The sequence below is a fragment of the Cannabis sativa genome, chromosome 4 (genome assembly GCF_029168945.1).
Source record: "Cannabis sativa cultivar Pink pepper isolate KNU-18-1 chromosome 4, ASM2916894v1, whole genome shotgun sequence".
In the NCBI taxonomy this organism is placed as follows: domain Eukaryota; kingdom Viridiplantae; phylum Streptophyta; class Magnoliopsida; order Rosales; family Cannabaceae; genus Cannabis; species Cannabis sativa.
This window is the reverse complement of record NC_083604.1, coordinates 8133750-8156538: the sequence shown is the minus strand read 5'-3', so window position 1 is coordinate 8156538 and position 22789 is coordinate 8133750. Positions and strand designations below refer to the sequence as shown.

General features: G+C 28.9%; 1 pseudogene; it reads right to left on the bottom strand.

Moving 5' to 3' along the window:
- Nucleotides 1-331: 331 nt before the first annotated feature.
- On the bottom strand, nt 332-4685 carry LOC115713130 (uncharacterized protein At1g28695-like; annotated as a pseudogene).
- Between the last annotated feature and the right edge of the window lie 18104 nt (nt 4686-22789).

The following is a 22789-nucleotide window of genomic DNA, read 5'->3' as shown; positions in this document are numbered from 1 at the left end:
AAAAACTATTTAAAAAAAATATATTTTTGTTTTTAAAATTTTGATTCTCAATTAAGAATTTGAAAAGTAAAAACAGTTTTATAAAACATGTTTTTGAAAAATATTTTCACTTTTTTAATTTTAAAAACAAAAAACTAATAAAAAAAAAGTGTTATCAAATGTCTTAATTAATGAAGTTTTTTTTCTTTTTAATTAAAAAAAAAAACCAAAAAACCAACTTAAAGAGTGAGTCACATCAGAGATAAAGCACTACAAAACTTGTAACAAGCGAATCATACACAAGCAAATAAACTACAACACTCATTTCTTTCCTTTTTATTTTAGCCTTGGATTTTGACATTATCAACCAATAATCAATACATAAAATGAAACCTAAAGCCTATTTAAACCAATCTTATTATTACAATCTCTCTTTAATTAATTTTGTTTAATTCTTAATCATTTTATTACTAGTCTTATTATTACCAACTTTCCAAGAGTTCCAACACCCCCAGTGGCCAGTCCACTGAGTGGTATTAACATTATTAGCAAAGCGTTTATATGACACAATCTTCTTATACCTTTTCCAATTTCTTAAAACAGTCCTTAAATCAGTAATCTTAGCAGTGATGCTTCTACAACAATTGGCATGGACAGTGGTGACTGCTCTAAAATCCTTACAGTCTTGGCAAAACCCACTAAAGTATTTTGTGTCCAAGAACCTTACTCTGAGGCCCAATTGGTCAATTATACCACCACGGATTAGGCCCAATAAGACATCTTGTTCTTTAAGGCCCGTTGAGTTGTTTTTCATGGAGTACCATTTATCAAATAAAGCTATGGTTTTGTTGTTTGATCTTATGTAGTAGAATCCTGTGTTTATTAAATGTTTCTTGTTCCATGGATCTCCAAAGAATATGTCTGCTTATTTGTAAATCTTCTGTTTCATTTTTGCTTAGTCTTTTAAATGGGTTTCTGAGCCACATTACGTCCATGTCCTGTTTCAATAAATTATGAATTAATTATTATAGAGAAAAAGTATATATAAGAACAAAAATTAATTCATTTTATAATAGTATGAGACTATTGCATGATGAAAATTAAAATATTTATATTTTTTTCTCTCTTTTTGAGACAATATATAAAAAGAGTACTTATGCATGAAAAAAAAATCACGTACACTAAAGAAAATACGTACTAAAAAATTGAGAAGCATTAAAATTAATTATCGGGTTTTTTTACTTGCACCTAATTTTATATCTAAATTTTAAAAATAAGGTCGATTTCTAAATATTTTCCATTTAAATATTATTAACGTTTTTTTATTAGGGGAGAATCTTTCAATACGTGACCACTATTTTATTTTTTATTTATAATTGTTTTTGGATCATTTAATTAAGTAAAAAGATATATACAATTACATACATGCTTCCCACATAACAAAATAATCATCTTTAAAAGTTTGTTGCAATGATATTTTTTTGAGTTAAAATAATTAACGGTGTAATTGGAATTCTTTTTTTTTTTTTTTTTTAATTTTTTTCTTAAAAAAAAAACAAAAACTATTAAGAGAAGGAAATGAATATATTTTTTTTAGAAAAAAAAAGGATAAATACTATTTTGGACTCTGTGTTTTGCAAAAGTTACAGATTGGACCCTGTATTTTGTTAAATGACAAAATAGACCATGTATTTTCTAAAATAGTAAAAATAGGACCCTGAGCTTAATTTTTGACAACTTTTTTTTTTAATACAACTAACTTGAAGACAATGCTTAATACGAACAGATATAAAAAATGTAAACAGTTTTGTCATAGCACTTTTAGATCGGATTATAATTAAACTTTATTTGGATAAAAAATCAATTCAGGGTCCTATTTGTACTATTTTAAAAAATACATGGTCTATTTTGTCATTTAACAAAACACATGATCTAATTGGTAACTTTTGTAAAACAGAGAGTCCAAAATGGTATTTACCAAAAAAAAAAAACACATGTTTCAGTTTTAAAAAAGTAAATTTAAATAAATAAATAAATATAAAGTGCAAAGGAATGGACCGATTCTTTGATTTTTAAAGTAGAAAAGTTAGTATTAGGTAATTTTTTGTGTAAGGTTAATTCTGTAAATAGTTTAGTAATAATGTATATTATTGAAAAATTCATAAAATAAAATATATATAACATTGAAACTTAGCTTAATTGGTCTAAAGTTGTAATATATAGTGATTTCGAACTGCCAATTATTTATATTTACTTAGTCATTATAATGTAGACTATATATATAGTCTTATTTGGTAGCTATAACAAGGCTGGCTTTTCATAAAAATTTCTCCAATTATTCTCGTCCTTGTCTTTCATTTACATGTTATATATTATATGAAATATTATTGTACCTCAAATATTTATATATATAATATAAATAATAAAATCATTCAATGTAATAATATGATCCTTATAATGAGGATCCTTACGTTATGAGGTCATGTAATATAATAATATGTATATGTATATGTCACCACAATACATGTTTCAACTAACTTATGTTAATAAAAAAAATTAGCTAGTTATACCAAACCCTTACAAACAATGACATTAATAATATATCGGCCACCAAATTAATGATTATAATAATTAAAAATTCGATTGATCAATATATAATTAATTAGTGTGTGCAACAAACAAAAACTCATCATTCACGCGAGGAATCTAGAAAATTTTCAACAAAAATTATTCTTTTGAAGTTTTGATATCATAATAATAATATAAAGTCATAAATTAATGATCATATATATATGGTTTTTCAGGTACGTATATTTATTCTCCCTACATTTATGTTCCTCCAAATTATATATTGTTTGACCTTTTTTTTTCTTGAATTCCTAATTCTCTCAAAAAAATTTAAATGTATAGATCATTAATTGGTGTTATTCAAGAAAATTCATATAAATATAAATATACACATAAGAAGAAACTAATTACTAGCTAGTAATAAATAAATACATATATATTTTTCGTATTGATGTTGCATATGTATTACATTATATATAGTAAAAATATAACGTATAAACCATCTTTTTTCTTAAGGCAATATGTTAGAAATATATTATCATTATTATCATTTACTACACTACGTAACCCTACAGAAACGTCACAAATTAATTATAATTTATTATTTATATGTATATAATATATTCACTTACCTAAATCAACAGACATGTTTACTAATAAGTAATGAGAATCAATAGTAAGGTAATTATTCTTTTATATTTATTTACTTACATTATTAAAATTAAGAAAGAAAGAACTTGATTAAATAAGGGAGAAAAAAAAGGGAGAACTTCTCCCACAATGCCATCAACGGTAATGGATTTTAATTATTTTTATTTTATTTTTTAATATTAAATATATAATGACAATTTTATCCTTTAAAATATATCTTATAAAATAACTACCATATAATATAGTTTAACTCAAAAGGCAATTTAGTCAATTTAAGCATTCCGATTACGTTTCCTAATAAAGTAAATAAGATACATTACAACTATTCTATTTCTAAAAAAATTTAGTAAATAACATATTACAAATATTGATTCCGTAATTTATTTCGATTCTGATTACTATTCTTATCATATTATTTCTCAATAATAAATAATAAGTAATCCCAAAACAAAAAGTATAAAAGGACACGTGTATGAAATATTTAGAGTACTGTGAGATAGAGGTGGGGATCAATATTGAATATTCTCATGTGAAAAATGAATTAATTAGTTGATAGGTCAATAATATCCCCCAATGTTTTCTGATCCCAACTCCTATAATAAAGGTCCACCCTCTAAATTACTTTTAACTTTATTATAAATACTTTTGACTTAATTAATTAATCTTTATAAAAAAAAATTATGTAATACTGTAGGAGGAATATGGGACAGATTCAACAAGTTAGAAATTTCTTTTTATTTTATTCGTTTTCTAGAAAAATTCCATGTATGTTATGCCTATAAATTGTTAAAAAATTTGACCAGGCTCTTCATTTTCATTTATACTAGTAATTATGACGTTATATATATATTTATGTTAATTTAGTAATACTGTAATGTAACTATCTATTCAACGAAATTTATAAATAAAATAACCATATGCATATCCAGTTTTCACATGGTTAATTTAAATTCCATCTCTAACAAAAACTGCCTCTCATGTGAAAAGTTGTAATATATTAATTGTACAGGTAATTAAGTAACTAATTAATTATAAGATTATTAATTGAGATTAATTAGAGAAAATAAACAAGTAATAATATATTATATACGTACCGTAAAGACGAAGCTATAACCGCGTTTAAGAACATCCAAGAGAAACAAAGTTCTTCTCCACATCATCTTAATGAATTCTCGAGACATAAAGAGCTTCTCACCCCTGAAATCCACACCTTCCGTTTCTAATCTAAAGCAATTAAGCCTCAAGAACTGGCAACGATCGTAGGCCGTTTGATCAACTGCCACGATCAGAAGATGATCACGTAGCTTCCTAGTGTCTTCATCACCTAACCAAAAACTGTCTAAGAAAATATCAAGCATTGTAGTGTCACCTTTCAAATCTTGCTCTGCATAAGCCCTATTGATCACACCTATTATAACTGTCTTGTTTCCCATTGAGGCTTTCGCCAATGCTAATTCTAGCTCATCTTCATTTATTTTCGGGGTCATCATTACCTCAAAAGAAAAAAAATAAAAACAAAAAGAAATATGTTAATTTATAATTAGTATTTTAATGATAATAATAATAAGAAAAAGACTTACTGAATTTGAACTACATTGGATGAGATGTTGTGTTTGGAATATTGAGAAGTAAGGAGGTGACCAAATGGAGAGACTAAGAATAGTTGTACCGGTTAAGAAGAGGAAGATTATTAGTGCAATATTATTAGATTTAGAACCCAATAAAGAGTGGTAATGGATCATTAATTTTGGATGATTATTATTCATTTTTGAGCTTTAATTGATTTTTCTGGGTTTCGAAAGCTTTTGGTTATGGAGGAAAATTGGTGGAGGAGAGAGAGAGAGAAAAAGATGTATGAGTTCGTTGAAATGGTTAGGAACTTGGTTAGATGTGCTTGCTGTGGTTTTTATTGATGTACTTTGACTCATTAAAAAGATCAAAGTATATATATAATATATTATGCTTATAATATTTATTTATTACAGAGGGGCTTTTGAAGGAAGTGTTAAAAATAATTTAATTATTATTATGAGAATATAATTGTTGAAAAATGTGTAAAGTGTGTTTAGTTGTGTACTAATATGTAATTATATTACCGTTAATTGAATTAATTAGTACATGAATCTTAAATATTATTTTAAAAAATAAAAATAAAAATAATTTTTTATTACATTTATTTAATGTTAATTATACATAAAAATAAAATAATTATTTCTTAAAGAAAAATATTTATTAATTAGTAAATATTAAATTTTATTGTATTTTTTATTAATTAAAATGAACTTTTCTATATATTTTATCACTATATTACACTACAAGAAATATCACTTTTGTCAGCAGATTTTTGTGTTGGCAAAAGTTGGTATTGCGTTGGTAAAATAGAATTTACTTGTGATGTGTTGGCAAAAGGGGATCGACAAATCAATATTGGTATTAGAACTTTTGTCAGCATAAAATGAAAAGCGCTGGCAAAAATGACTTTTCCCAGCGCGTAAATGTGCTGGTAAAAGTTAGATTTTAGCCACTACAAATGTACGCTGGTAAAACTTTGACCTCTTTGCCAGCGCAGTTTGCGAAATGCGTTGGTAAAAGTTACTTTTACTGGCACAGTAGCGAACTGTGCTGGTAAAAGTGACATATCTTGTAGTGTTATTTATTTTTATTCTCTATGTCATTTATGTACACCATCCATATAAAATTTATGTATAATGCATATATATAATAATCAAAATATTGATGGTATTTAAATTAATTTATTAATTTAAAAATAATATTCAATTAATATAATAAAAGAGACATGCTCATGTTGTCCATGACTTTCGACCTATTAGCCTTTGTAATACCCTCTATAAACTTATCTCTAAGGTCCTTGCTAATAGGCTTAAACTTGTTTTGGACAAAGTTATTTCCCCTTCTCAGAGTGCTTTTGTTTCTGGCAGAATCATTTTTGATAACATTCTCCTAGCTCAAGAAGTGGTTCATAAGGCCTTTGATAGAGTGAAATGGCCTTTTTTGGAAAGTCTCATGTTTCATTTCAATTTTCCTTTACATTTTGTTTCTCTTATTATGAAATGTATTTCCATGACTAGCATATCCTTTTTGATTAATGGAGCTATTACAGGGGAAATTAAGCCTACTAGAGGTCTTAGGCAGGGGGATCCTCTTTCCCCTTACCTTTTCATTCTTTGTGCACAAGGAGGGTTGTCTTCCCTTCTTAGGGCTAAGCAAGAGAGTAATATCTTGAAAGGTATTTCCATTTCTCGCAGAGCTCCTTCGTTAATCCATCTGTTTTTCTGCTAATGATAGTATCATCTTTTGCACCGCGGATAGGAATTCTTGTGCTGCTCTCAATGATGTTTTTTCTACTTACTCTCGTGCGTCTCGTCAAGTCATTAATTTCAATAAGTCCTCTGTTAATGCTTTTCTCACCAAATGTTCCTTCTCATATTAGGGATATTTTTTTTCACGACCTTTAATTTGTATAGCATACTTTTCATTAGTAAATACCTAGGTTTACCTTAATGTTTGCCACGTTCTAAACATCACTCTTTTGCTTTTCTTAAGGATAAAGTTACCTCTGTGCTTCAATCCTGGCATTCAAAATGTTTTCCCAAGGCTGGTAAGGAAGTACTCCTCAAAGCTATGGTGCAAGCAATCCCTGTTTATGCGATGTCTTATTTTTGCCTCCCTGTTAAGCTTTGTACGGAAATCGAGGCTCCGATGGCTAGATTTTGGTGGGGGTCCTCGGGGGATTCTAGGAAAGTTCATTGGAAAAACTGGCAGTCCGTTTGTCATTCTAAGTTTTTTGGGGGTTTGAGTTTTCATTCTCTCATTCATTTTAACCAAGCTATGCTTGCTAAGCAGGCTTGAAGAATCTTTTCTCAACCTAATTCCCTGTTAAGTCTCACTTTGAAAGCCAAATACTTCCCAAATACTTCTATTTTGGATGCTAAGTCTGGGCATAATCTTTCTTTTTGTTGGTGTAGCATTCTCTGGGATAAGGATCTGTTAGTGTCGAGATTAATATGGAAAATATGTGATGAAGAGGAAATCAAAACTTTGGCAGATCATTGGCTTCCCACCAATAAATTTAAGCATCCCATCCGTGATTTGGATTCCAGTCAAAATACTATGTCGTATTTTATTGACCAACTTAGTTGCTGGAATCTGGATAGGCTCAACACCTATTTTGACGAATGTACTGTTAATGATATATTAAATGTACCAATTTCAGGGATTGATGGTAAAGATTACCTAATCTACGGAAAGGATAGCTCTGGCCTTTTCAGTGTTAAATCAGCATACCATCTTGCTCTTTCTGGTAGGGATGTTCCTTCTACTTCTTCCTTTCAAAGTTCAAAATTCTTTTGGTCTAAAGTCTGGCATGCTAAAATCCTCCTAAAGTCAAACATTTTATATGGAGAATTGTTTCTAATTCTGTGTCTATGGCTGTCCTCCTTTTCCAGAGACATATTATTCCATCCCCTATGTGTTCATTCTATAACCTACAACCTGAAATTGTTACGCATGCTTTACTAGAATGCACTAGAGCCAGGAAAGCTTGGAAGGCTACAGATTTTGCTCACTTTTATAATACTAATAGACACTTAGACATTATACATTTTTTTTCTAATATTTTCTCCAATATGGATAAGGGTTCTGCTGATCTTTTGTTATTCTTTTTCTAGGCTTTGTGGAATCAGATAAACAATGCTTTGTATAAGAGAACTATTATCCCTCCTAATGAAGTGTTTGCTTGGTGTAGTAATTTTTTGCTTTAGTATTTGGATGCACAGCAGAAATCTCTTGCTGCTACTGGTGCTCAAGTTGAGGATCCTCCAACTTTGTTCGATTGTTCAGCTGGTTCTTTTTGGGTTCATAATGATGCAGCTATTGACAAAGAAAGAAGAGTTTACAGTTTGAGTGTAATAGCCTGTAATAAGTCTAACCAGAGTATTGCAGGTATTGTCAAGCCTTTTCGAGGGTCGGTTTCCCCTACTCTTGTAGAAGCAAAAGCTATCTAGCTAGCAGTAAATTGGGCTCAGATGATCAAGCTGCCTGTCTCGACGGTCAAAACTGTTTGTAAAACTTTAGTAGATAAGCTAAATTCTTGTAATTGGAACAATAGTATAAATGATTTGCTATGTAACATTACAAATTCTTTATCTTTTAGTCCTATCCTTAAGATATAGCATGTTAGCAGTGATTTGAATATCACTGCTCATAATTTAGCTAAATTAGGACTAGGATTAGATGAGGAGTTAATTTGGAATAGTTCTTTACCTTCCTTTTAAAACTTGTTAGCTTTGTACCTCCTTTTTATCAATGAAGCTTCAAGTTTTTCAAAAAAAAAAAAAATTAATATAATAAAAGAGAATAATTCAATTCTATTTTTTTTTTAAGTTATCAATATTACCCTCTTCAAGGATAGTTATATTACTACGGTAAACAAAGTAATGTTTCACATTACCACTCCCTTGCTAGCATTAACTCATTCCGAACAACCCCATATTGATCAAAAACTATATCTATTTTATATTGCTTGGTTTTGTCATATATGCAGTTTTCCTTTATTTTTTGGTAAGATAATAAATACAATATTTAATGTATTGATTTCTTTCAAATTAAAAGGACAAAAAAACTATTGCCAAACATGATAGAATGAACAAAACTAGATTAATTTGATAATTATTTTTCGTTAACCCCTTTTTTTGAAACAGAATGCATAATTATAACTCAAACAGTACAAGAATTTGGCAAATCATGCTCAATTGCATGACTAGCACAAGAGGGTACCACCCAATCCGCATAGCACTTGCTTTACAATCCAAAGCGTAATTAGCTAACAAATGGGCCGCTCTATTAGCTTCCTGATACACAAAAGATAGCCTCATGACTGTAGAACTTATTAACAACTTCCTAATCTAAAGCAACAAACCATATCGAACTCATGGCAGCTTTGATCATCATTTTTTTGCACTAGTTGAACAGCGTCCCTACAATTCAATTCCACCCCAAACGCTGACAGACGTCTCTGCAACCCCACCTGAAGTCCATCCCTGATGGCGCACAATTTAGCCACTAAAGGGGAGCTCTTCGTTGGACACCACCGACTGGAAGCGAACTTAACACTACCGCGGTCATTGCGCACCACAATACCAACACCTGAGCCCATCGACAGACCCCAAACACATGCGTCTACATTGATTGTACAGTGACCATAGCTAGGAAGGATCCATCTTGTTGTAGCAGACTGCTCCTGGAGCTTCTTCTGCGGGCCAACATCACCAAAATCCTGCATGTACCTTCCACACCATTCTAACACATCACTTGCTCTAGGAGCCGAACCTCATGAAGTATGGTGTTCCGGATAGACCACAAATGCCAAGAAACCAATAGGAATTAGTCAAACACATCTACAAACCACACTGGTTGTAATCCTCCCAAAAAAGTTACAACATCTCATGTTTTTATTGTTTCATTTGCTCCCATAACCCGTTGCTTTTCCAAACATCCAGGTTACCCCAACAACTGTTAGGTTTTATGCCCTAAATAAAACTCTTTACAATCTGATTAGTTATCAATATAAGAAATTTGAAGTGATTGATGTTTGCATGAATTTTACATGCTAATGGTTTAATATGTTTAATATGTTTATTACATTCATACACACAAAATCAGTTAAATCCAGATCATATGTTTATTCACAATTACAGTATCGTCAACACAGTGGAATGTGATTGTGATCATATGAATCAAAAGTTTTGGTCCCTGTTTCATCAGTGTTATTGGATTTACACTAATGTGATAATCAGCGATGATGTATACTTACACTTGGAGTAAGTGTTATGTTCTTTCCAGGACATTAGTAAAGTATACTAGTTTCGAATGTATGGAGTATACATTGGACTGGACCGATATTGCAACTAAGTTAAGATATTACAAACTTACCGTTATACATATCTTTCCAAGTCAATATCAGTAGTTGATCTTAAGATTGAAAAGAATCTAAATCCTGATATGCTTGGGCTCAACTCAGGAGTGCTATTCATGTTCTTTGATTTATTAGTTAAGCCTACTTTTGGGTCAGGGTGATACGTATATTTTGGGAACATGATAGTATGATTGAGTGGGAGTGCTGAACATAAATATGGAATCTATAGCTTCTACTGGTGTATAGAAGTTAAGTGATGATTCCCTTCGAGCTTAGCAAATAGAAGTAAATGGATGAGCTCTTGTTTAACTGACTAATTATTAGATCACTAAACACCATTTACAGGTAGCTAAGTGTTTTAAGGGGCAAAATACATTGAGGGGTGAGAACGGTAAAGAAATCCCATCTCGATGTAAATCATCTATATAGAGGATCTTTAAATCACAATAAGATTATAACAATGGTTAAATGAGATAGTATATTGGTATCGTTAAACATACAATATGCTCTATATAAGTCTGAGAGTGCAATTCTAAGTTCTAAGAGTGGATTCAACGAAGAATTAATAAGTAGGAATTTACTTGGTAAATTTGGTTCACTTATTGGAAGCTCAGCATATAGATCCATGGTCCCCATTCTAGTTGAGAATATTCTGCTTGTAAGACTCATTAATTGATTCGTGATTGATCAATTATAATTCCAAAGTTAGACTATGTCTGATTTTATGAATTTTCACTAAGCAGGGGTGAAATTGTAAGGAAAAGAGTTTTCTAGGTTTATTTATTTATTAATAGACTTTATATGTCTGATTAATAATTAAATTAAATGAAAATATTATTTAATAATGTATTTTAATTATTAAATAATTAGTTTTGGCATTTAAAAGGTTAGAATTGGAAAATTGGCATTTTTGAGAAAATAGAGATAAAATTTGATAAAATTGCAAAATTAAGTGGGGCCCATTACAACACCTATGGCCGGCCACTTATAAGGCCTTTTCAAATTATTATTTTCATTATTTTAATGCCAAATAATTCTAAACTTAAACCTAGTAAGTTGCCTATAAATAGAAAGTGATGGCTCAGTCAAAACACAAGTTTTCAACAAGCCTTTCTGACAGAAATTTCTCTCTTCAGAAAACTGAGCCTTCCTCACTCTCTACCTTGGCCGAAATCTCTCTCTCTCTTTTCCCTTCATCTTTTTCGTGACCCTAGTGAAAGAGTAAGTGCCCACACACAGCAAGCAGTAACTCAATCATAGATTGGAAGACTGTGAAGGATCAAAGCTTGAAGAAGAAGGAGATTCGGGCTCAGGTCTTGATTATACTCTGCTACAGAAAGGAATCAAGGGTTAGAGATCTGAGTGGAAGGAGACATTTATTCCGCTGCATCAATGTAAGGTTTTCTTAACTTTATATGTGTTTATTTTATCGTTTTAGAAAGTTCATATTTAGGATGTTAATAAACATACTTGTGAGTAGATCTAAGATCCTGGTAAAATAATTCCCAACAACTGGCCTCAGAGCCATGGTAATTGATTTACTTGCATGTAATTTGGACTTTAAAACAATTGTTTGTATGTTCTTTGGATGGTATCATGTTGTATTGAGTGTTATTTGATGATTGATTGATGATTATGAAATTTTCGTGAAAAATAATTGTTATTTCGGTTCTGGAATTATTTTTATTGGATAGTATGGAAAAAATTAAGCAAGTTAGCCTTTTACATAACTCAATTTGGATTTTATTTGAATTAGTTATGATTTTTTGAAGATTTGACAAAATCGAGTGTCTTGATAGTTTCCTGCGATCGCAGAACTGTCCGTACAGTTTCGAATTTTTTCAATTTTCTTCAATTTTTCATACTTTTTCATGGAATTAACTTCCAATTTTTTTGTATGGTTTTATATATATACTATTACTATTCCTAATTCAAATCTAATTATCATTTTGAATTAATTTAATTTTTTTTTTAATTTAATTCAAGATATTAGTGTAATTTGAATTTGAATAGAACTAGTATTTATCTTTTTGCTTAAAAATCTATCTTATTTTTAAATTTGATTATATATTTTTTTTTAAATTTAAGGTCAGATTTTTTTTAGATATTTAAAATATCTTTTAAGATATTTATAATATCTTATCTTTTAAGATATTTATAATATCTTTTAAAGATATTTATAATATCTTTTAAGATATTTAAAAATATCCTATCTTTTAAGATATTTTAAAAATATCTTATCTATTAAAATTTTTTAAATCTTTTTAGATATTTTGACCTTATTTAAATTTAAAATAAGATATTTATAATCATGTAATTTTAAATAGATATAAGATATTTTGCTAACTTTTAAATTTTGTTATTTTATTTATTTAAATTAAATTTAAAATCTGAAAATATATTTTATTTATCTTTTCTAATTTTTATTTAATTTTTATTTTTAAAATAACATTTAATTTTTAAAAGTAGTTAGCAAATTTTGAAATGATATTTAGGTTGGTTGAAACCTAATTTTTCAAATAGTAGGTTTAATTTTAAATATTTATTTTTAAAAATAATTTCGAAATTTTAAATTTATTTTATTTTCGAAATTAATTAATTTTTTTTTATTTTTCGAAATTAATTAAAATATTTTTTAATTATTTATTTTTTCGAAATTATTTATTTAAAATTAAATAAATCCTACTTCCAACTATCCAGCTAACCTTGTTGCAGGAGTATGTGTTTTTAGCTTGTATGTAAGTTTTAAAAACCTATTATTACTTGATTGCAAATAGCCATGGTTACTTTTTGCCAGATCTAATGATCTGATGGCTCCCTTGGTCAAGTAAATAATTTGTAACAGGTAAATTTTACAATCTTCTTTCATCTGTGTATGACCTAGCAACATGATAGGATCCATCCAAAGTGTGCCTGTGTGAGCCTATATGTTTATTTTATTATATAGATGCATATAGGTTGTTGCTAAATAAAATGTCACACCATGATAGATTTTATTTAGGTCCATTTAGTTATTGGACCTATTCAATTAATAACAGTTATTCATTTTAAGGTTAAATTCCTCTCTTTTGGGCCTTGTGTGAGAGTTGGGTGCCATAGAAGTGGGTACGACATACTGAACCCAGCACCCCCTCACATGAACTACCCCAATTGTGAAGGCCCATTTGCCTGATTTGAATAACTGTGCTAGGTTAATTATATTAGCTTGACCTAATAAAATTGAATTAGCAACATAATTAACTTTTAAAATATATGAAAATTTATTTTCATTTTAATATTTTAAAGTTAATTTTAAGAAAAACACTTTTAGTTTTAGATATTATTTCTAGATAAACTATTTTTATTTTTCTTGTATTTAATTAAATATAGAATTTTAACTAACTAAGATTCTTTCTGGAGCTTATTTAATTAAATATTCCTATTTAAGTTATAAATTAGTTGTATCAACTGATTTTTCTTAACTAACTTAAATTTGAATATTTGATTTAAATTTTAAATCAAGTTGAGGAATCTTAGGCATTAGTTATTAAAGATTCTTAAGATATTTTTTTAAGTTAATATCTTTTCAAATATTAACTTGAAATGGAATATCTTAGATATTTTTTTTTGTTAATATCTTTTCAAATATTAACTTTAAAAGATATCTTCAAATTAAGTGGTTACAACTTAATTTGGGATATTTAATTAAATCTAGATTTGAAATTATTTAAGTTTTAGATTTTTTCTATATAACTTAAATTAGATATTTTTCAAATTTTGAAAAGATACTTAGTCAAATAAGATATTTTCTAGATAGTAATTTCTAGACTACTTATTATTTCTAATACTCATATAGGAAAATATTATACTTTTGTGAAATTAATTATTTAAATAATTAATTTTGGTACAATTTTATTAAGTATATTTTTCCTAGTATTAAATAGAAATTAATAATTAAGGCTTCTCTACACTTAATTATTTATTTCTTGAATTTAATACAATTAATTAAGTTGAAAAATCTAAATATCTAAGTTGATTTTCATCATGATACTTAAATATTTATTGATTTTTCATGACACTTAATTAAATAGAAAATTATTTTTAGGTTGAAATTTAATTTTTCAACTTAAATTTAAATAATTTTCAAAATATATATTTTTCTTTATTTTATTAATCAATTTCGAAAATTGCATTATGCAATATTTTCGAATTTTTTTTTGAAAAATAGATTGAGTTGTAAATTAATTAATTATTTTAATTAATTCTTGGACCAACTCAAGTCAATGATTTTTTCATTTAATAGATTAATTTAAAATAAGTGAATTTAAAATATATATATTATTAGAAATTGAATTAACTAGTCAAAAGAATATCTAGATAGGTGATATTTTTGCTTGAAGTATTTCTTTTCTATTTTTATTATTTTTCGAAAATTGTATAGTTTTTTTTATACTTAATTTTCGAACCCAATAAATATATTCTCAAAGGAAATTTTTAAGTTGCTAATTATTTATTTAATTCATCTTAAATTAATTTCCTTAATATTTATATTTAAGATTATTACTAAGATGGAAATAATTAATTTTATTTCAATCACCATCTAGTATAATTTTATAAATATTATATTAAATTCTTATTTTTGAATTTTAATTCTTAAATAGAATTTAATGAGATTTATTTATTAGAATAATAAGAAAATACATTTTAAACAATGAGCTTTATTATTATTAAGATATTCGATCTCCATTGTGGGTTTTACACCGCGTTTGTTTTAGTGAGTAATCCTCCCTAATGGAGAAACGTTCATTAGCAATTTCGCACCGTTTAATCTCGCATGATAAGTGGTTTGTAAGTGTTTTATATGGTATAGATCACCCTAATGGTGGCGACCATATTTGACTTGCAAATTGCGAAACAATGGTAGAAGCTCATAAGATAGAATAGCCTTGACTCTCGCCTAAACGGGACAACGCTGGATTCTGATCTTGATCGAATAAAAGGTTGCTAGAATGTTTAACATTTTAGATGAGTTTACAACTCTATTCAATGGATGATAGCTTTGACTCTCGCCTAAACTTTAAACGGGACAGCGATATCGGTTGTTGAAAACCTTGGAAATTATTTAGGATTGATTTTTTTTAAGTATTTTCTCATATCATTCCTACTTGCTATGTGCTTATAATTTCTGAATTGATTTTGTGTGTTAAACCATTATTAATTTCTATTTGTTGATTTCTATTATTTTGTAGTATCCTGTTTGTCAAAATGAATCTCATGTTATCACTGTTGACTGAAAATAAGCTGAATGGATCTAACTTTAATAAATGGAATGAGAACATTAATATTGCTCTCATAGGAGAAAGTGCCTTGTTTGTTTTAACTGAGCCGTCACCGAAGTGCACAGGGATAATGCATCCAAAGTTGTGAAAGAAAAGTATGAGCGTTGGCAGAAGGCAAATGACAAAGCTCTATACTTTATGCTTTCTAGCATGGTTGACACCCTCAAAACTCGGTTTTCTAAAACTGAGAAGGCTGCTGAAGTTATGATGAAGTTAAATGAGCTATTCGGTAAGGCATCACTTCAGTCACGCTTTGACGCGACTAAGAAGTACATTAACGCACGGATGGAACCTCATCAAAATGTGCGTGATCATGTTCTCCTCATGTCCAGTTATTTCCAAGAAGCCCAGGATCATGGTGCTGAAATGGACAGTGCTACTCAAGTAAGTCTTATCTTGAACAGCCTGACTCCAGCATTTCTACCATACACATCAAATTATGTCATGAATAAGAAGGAAATTGACTTTCATGAATTAGTCAATGACCTTCAAACTTATGAAAATTTGATTGGAGGACCCAAGAAGAAAGGGAGTAAACCTCATCCTGGTAATGGTAATGGGACGATGAAACACACGAAGCAAATGTCGCCTCTGCTTCAAAGCCCAAATCGAAGAAGAAGTGGAAGAACACCAAGAAGCGAACAAAAGTCATGAAAAAGGTCGCTTCTTCCGGTGATGCTACACTTAAAGGAAAATGTTTCCACCGCAATGAAAAAGGTCATTGGAAACCCTGTCCTAAACTTCTTGCAAAGAAACAAGGTATTTCCTTTCATAAACTTTAAGAGTTTTAGTGAATTATTATCCAATTGGATTTATAATTCTGGACTAACTTTGTTTATTTGTTTTCTTCTTCTTATAGGCCAAGCTACTTGAACTCAATTGAGTTGGATCAGCAAGCTGGACCAAGGGTGAAATCGTCCAGATGAAGATGAAGCTCTTCAATTTTTGAATTAATTGTTTTAGTTTAAAGACAATTTGGATTTCAAATTTTAGTTAGGGATATTTATCCCTGTTTCTCTCATATTATTGCAATACTTTTTTATTATTAATAAAGTTTTATTTTTTTTCGAAATTCACTATTGCAATTTATGAGATTGAGCTTCATTTAATTTTATCTTCATCAATTATTACCACATTATATTTATATGTTTGTATGTGTAAGTGTTTTTATTATTGATGCAAATTCTATAATATTTACAACTCTTCATAGAGTTATATTATATAAACACTAGAAATTATTTCTATGTTTATCAATAATTGTTAATTCTCATACAATTATTAAGAATTTGTTTAATAAAAGGATCTTATGATCTGATAGGGGTGGAGAAAAGTTAAGAAAACTATGCAGTTCAACGATCTTTTATATCTAATGAACTCTGGATAGTATTCAACTCCACATAAACTCTATGACACAGAGAATCATGATCTTTACAACCTTTAGGGGTGGATCATAATTTCTATATACTTAGGGGTGGAGATTTTCCATAGTACCCTATATGTATATTCTTAGGGGTGGAGTCTATTCCATAATTCCCTATGAAACACATATCTTGTTTAAACATAGAAGTAATATAATGAGTCAGCTATTGTCAATATAAATTCTTGATCTTGATTGTATGTTCCATTTCGTTTTTACTGTTGTAAGTAAAAGTATGATACCTTTGAAAGTTCTTTGTTAAAGTTTCACACTACCTTAATTGAGTGGGAGAATTTTAAAGTTCTATACCCATCTTCATTAGGTTGATAATTGTGATAGGTACTTAAGAACACTACTGAAAAGCAAATCTATCCATTCACATGGATAGATATAGCTTATCAGAATTATGAGAATAAGATAAAGAACTCTAGTTCAGTCCATTCGAATGACTTGAACCAAGAATTCTTAATCCGCATAAAATTTTATGGTATCTTAATTTTGATTACTTTAATCTCTGGCATGTATTTTTCACTTCAAATACTAGTCTGCTAAGTTGATGACTTAGTCTTGACTTAAAGTTTCAGACTAATACAAAAGTCACAACTAGGTAACTCTCTAAACAATCAGAGGTTAAAAGTATTATTTAACCAGACATCTGCTATTGAGTGGGAGCTATCTGAGATGTAATCAAATAGGGAACATTAGAAGATATTCAAGAAGGATTTATGAAAGTGATCTATATGTCAGATATTAAGGAACTGTGTATCAGTTGTCTTTGTATCACACCATCTAATTTCGAAATTCTTAAGATGGTGCTTACTTTGGGGGTGGAGGAATTATTGTATAATAATTCAAGCTCTACCAGAGAAGAACTATAACTTGGTCTATTCGAAAATACTAGAAAGTTATATCACTGAAGAAAAGTCTACACTGTATTATCTCAATTACATATTTTAAAATATGAGAGATATGTCCTCTGTTAATCTCGGATGTACTTTTAAAACGGTAAAGATTTCAGTATCCCTTGATGAGTAAAGCATATAGTAAAGGATGTTTCATAAGAGAATTTATGAACTAGTTTCCAGAAGTTTGGGTGGATTCAAATATACTACACTTGATCTGAAGATCAAGACATCGGATTGACCTATTTGCGCAGTTTGTTTTATATTAGTGCAAGTGGGAGTTTGTTAGGTTTTATGCCCTAAATAAAACTCTTTACAATACGATTAGTTATCAATATAAGAAATTTGAAGTGATTGATGTTTGCATGAATTTTACATGCTAATGGTTTAATATGTTTAATATGTTTATTACATTCATACACACAAAATCGATTAAATCCGGATCATATGTTTATTCACAATTACGGTATCGTCAACACGAAAGGAATGTGATTGTGATCATATGAATCAAAAGTTTTGGTCCCTGTTTCATCAGTGTTATTGGATTTACACTAATGTGATAATCAGCGATGATGTATACTTACACTTGGAGTAAGTGTTATGTTCTTTCCAGGACATTAGTAAAGTATACTAGTTTCGAATGTATGGAGTATACATTGGACTGGACCGATATTGCAACTAAGTTAAGATATTACAAACTTACCGTTATACATATCTTTCCAAGTCAATATCAGTAGTTGATCTTAAGATTGAAAAGAATCTAAATCCCGATATGCTTGGGCTCAACTCGAGTGCTATTCATGTTCTTTGATTTATTAGTTAAGCCTACTTTTGGGTCAGGGTGATACGTATATTTTGGGAACATGATAGTATGATTGAGTGGGAGTGCTGAACATAAATATGGAATCTATAGCTTCTACTGGTGTATAGAAGTTAAGTGATGATTCCCTTCGAGCTTAGCAAATAGAAGTAAATGGATGAGCTCTTGTTTAACTGACTAATTATTAGATCACTAAACACCATTTACAGGTAGCTAAGTGTTTTAAGGGGCAAAATACATTGAGGGGTGAGAACGGTAAAGAAATCCCATCTCGATGTAAATCATCTATATAGAGGATCTTTAAATCACAATAAGATTATAACAATGGTTAAATGAGATAGTATATTGGTATCGTGAAACATACAATATGCTCTATATAAGTCTGAGAGTGCAATTCTAAGTTCTAAGAGTGGATTCAACGAAGAATTAATAAGTAGGAATTTACTTGGTAAATTTGGTTCACTTATTGGAAGCTCAGCATATAGATCCATGGTCCCCATTCTAGTTGAGAACATTCTGCTTGTAAGACTCATTAATTGATTCGTAATTGATCAATTATAATTCCAAAGTTAGACTATGTCTGATTTTATGAATTTTCACTAAGCAGGGGTGAAATTGTAAGGAAAAGAGTTTTCTAGGTTTATTTATTTATTAATAGACTTTATATGTCTGATTAATAATTAAATTAAATGACAATATTATTTAATAATGTATTTTAATTATTAAATAATTAGTTTTGGCATTTAAAAGGTTAGAATTGGAAAATTGGCATTTTTGAGAAAATAGAGATAAAATTTGATAAAATTGCAAAATTAAGTGGGGCCCATTACAACACCTATGGCCGGCCACTTATAAGGCTTTTTCAAATTATTATTTTCATTATTTTAATGCCAAATAATTCTAAACTTAAACCTAGTAAGTTGCCTATAAATAGAAAGTGATGGCTCAGTCAAAACACAAGTTTTCAACAAGCCTTTCTGACAGAAATTTCTCTCTTCAGAAAACTGAGCCTTCCTCACTCTCTACCTTGGCCGAAATCTCTCTCTCTCTTTTCCCTTCATCTTTTTCGTGACCCTAGTGAAAGAGTAAGTGCCCACACACAGCAAGCAGTAACTCAATCATAGATTGGAAGACTGTGAAGGATCAAAGCTTGAAGAAGAAGGAGATTCGGGCTCAGGTCTTGATTATACTCTGCTACAGAAAGGAATCAAGGGTTAGAGATCTGAGTGGAAGGAGACATTTATTCCGCTGCATCAATGTAAGGTTTTCTTAACTTTATATGTGTTTATTTTATCGTTTTAGAAAGTTCATATTTAGGATGTTAATAAACATACTTGTGAGTAGATCTAAGATCCTGGTAAAATAATTCCCAACAACAACTCCATAAAGCATGAAAAATATCTTCGTCACAATTCTCATAACACCGAAAATATTTCTTCTCAATTTTCATACCTCGGCTAGCAAGGGCCACCTTTGTTGGGATCTAAGAATGACTAATCTTCCATGTGAAATGCTTCACCTTCGGAGGAAGCTTAGAATTATATGTCCATGGTCCCCGACTTGCCACCTTAAAATACTGTCAAGGGTAGGGATAAAGAGTTGTATAAAGAGTTTGAAGAAAATCTATTTTGAATTGGCAAAATAGTAATTATTTATTTTTGTAATAAATAAATAATTTTTTCAAATTAATTAAATAGAAAAAAATTACAAAATTGTTAAGACAAAATTTATCAAGACAAAAGTTGTCAGGACAAAAGATACCAACTTTGTCTTAAATAGACAAGGTAGGCGCCTAGGCTTGGTCCTATCCCTAATGGATTTGTCTTTTTAATTATTTAATTAATTTAATTAGGTAAATATCTAATTTGAAAAATTGTTATAGATATTTCAATGTTATTGAGATACTCTCTCAAGTAGTTAAGAGATTTCCTTATAGATATTTATTTATTTAAACAATTAAAGAATAATTTAATTAAAGAGATTTAACTACTATAAATAGGAACCTGATTTGAGAAATCAGAACATCCTTTTAACTCTATAATTTCAAAATCTATAGAGAGAAAAGGAAATTTATTTTTCTCTCTATATTGTTCTTGCTCACGTGTTAAGAACTCAACAAGAATAAGGTCATACAATCCTAATAGCTCACACTCTTTTTTATGTGTGGTGGATCGATTTGGAAGACACAACTGTAAGTCCAAATTGCATATTCCTCATCAACTGGATTAAAGGGTACAACTTACAAGAAGTTTTGAAGATACCCTAATAGGCTTCGAGAGGTATACTCTAAACTTACTTATTTTATGTTTTGATTTAATGTATATACATCTACAGATCCATTGGGATATGGTAGAATGATAATTAGATAATAGGTTAATCTTTTGTTGCATACTTGATTGAGTACCATAAAAACTAACACATTTGACGACTACATTATGAGCTATCAAATCATAACCAAGAGACAAGTCTAGTCTCACCAAACGCCTATAAGCCTATGCACATCATAAAAAGTAGGTGATCATGTCTTATGATCAAATCAAGGAAATTGTGCAAAGCATGACTCATACAAACACGACAATGGTTATCTTTTACTACTATTATGAGCTTATAAATACCCTAATGATGTATAGAAGAAGGTACTCTTGAGAATTCTCTGTAAGAAAATACTCATTAATAACAGTGACTCGTGGACTAAGGCTCATTAATGTCCCAACCACGTAAAAAAGTTCTCTTCTTTAACTTCCATTAATTTCTACAAATATCTCTAATTAATAGTTGTCGAAAACCTCGGTCAATATTTATATTATTTTTTTTCATAGAATTTATATTATTTTAATATTTTATAAATATAAAAATATTTTTCATTAATGAATAGTATTAATAAGTGACAAAGAGGTATTTAAAAAAAATGAAAACTTACAAAAATACTGACTTTTGGCCTAATTTTTACAAAAATACTGCCACACGGCAGAAATTACTTTTATACTGTCTTGTCCAATTTTTTTTTTCTTTTATACTGTAAATACAAAAAAAAAATGAGGCATCTATCTTCCACACCCACGGACAGAACCACTACAGGAACACCATAATAATCAAAAAATAACCATTAATTTCAGTGAGATTGAGGAAAAAAAAAGTGAAATCGACAAATAAATAATCATGGCAAAACAGCTGTAAGATAACACTAAAACAAATAAAACAAAAGAAAGGAAAACATATTTAAAAAAACTAAGAAAATATTCTGCACAGCCTCAATACCCAATGCAATAGCAGTTATATTTGCAAGCCCAATCTTAAAAAATCAGAACAAAAAAACTACTAAAACAACACAAAAACAAGTGCAAAACAATAAGCAGATATAACCACTTAGAAAAATATAAAAGAACCACTTAAAAATGTATTTTATAGCCTCAATCTTCCACACAAACGGATAGAACCATCACAGTACTACGAGAACACCCAGAAACACAATTATTAATTCCAGTAAGATGGAGCAAAAATAGTGAAATCGACGTTAAAAAAATAAAGTATGGAAAACAACCGTAAAACAACACAAAAAAACTAAAAAATAAACACAGTATACCGCAGTATGAAATTTATAAAAATACACAGTAAAAAAGTAAAAAATACCGTTTGACAGTATTTTTGTAATTAAATGACAAAAGTTAGTATACCATGTAAATTTTCCTTCAAAAAGTAGTATTTATTGTTAGCTAAATTTAGCCATCGTATCTTTTGTGTCAAATTTGACATAATTTTTAGTTGAAATTAAATTTGATACATATTTTACATCAACATTAGAGTTATTTTAGTAAAATACTTAAAAATAATAATATATCATATTTATATGCTGTAGATATCTTTTACTATTTCAACCTAAATTTGCAAAATTATAAATAATTATAAACCCCAAAATTCACAATAAAAAAATTACACCATATATTTTTTTTTTTAATTTTTTTTCAACTTTTATAGTTTAAGTTGCTCTAGTAGTTTTTATGTAAGTTGCTATGTAGATTTAGGTTGTTCTATTAGTAGCTTATATGAATTTCCGTAAAAATAATTTAAAAAAAATATTTTAAAATGTAAAAATAAAAAAATCAATAAAAAAAAAACAAAATACAATGCACAAAACTAAATGAAACATACCAAAAATTATTTCATTTATTTTGCCTAAATTAAATAAAGGGCATTTTACAA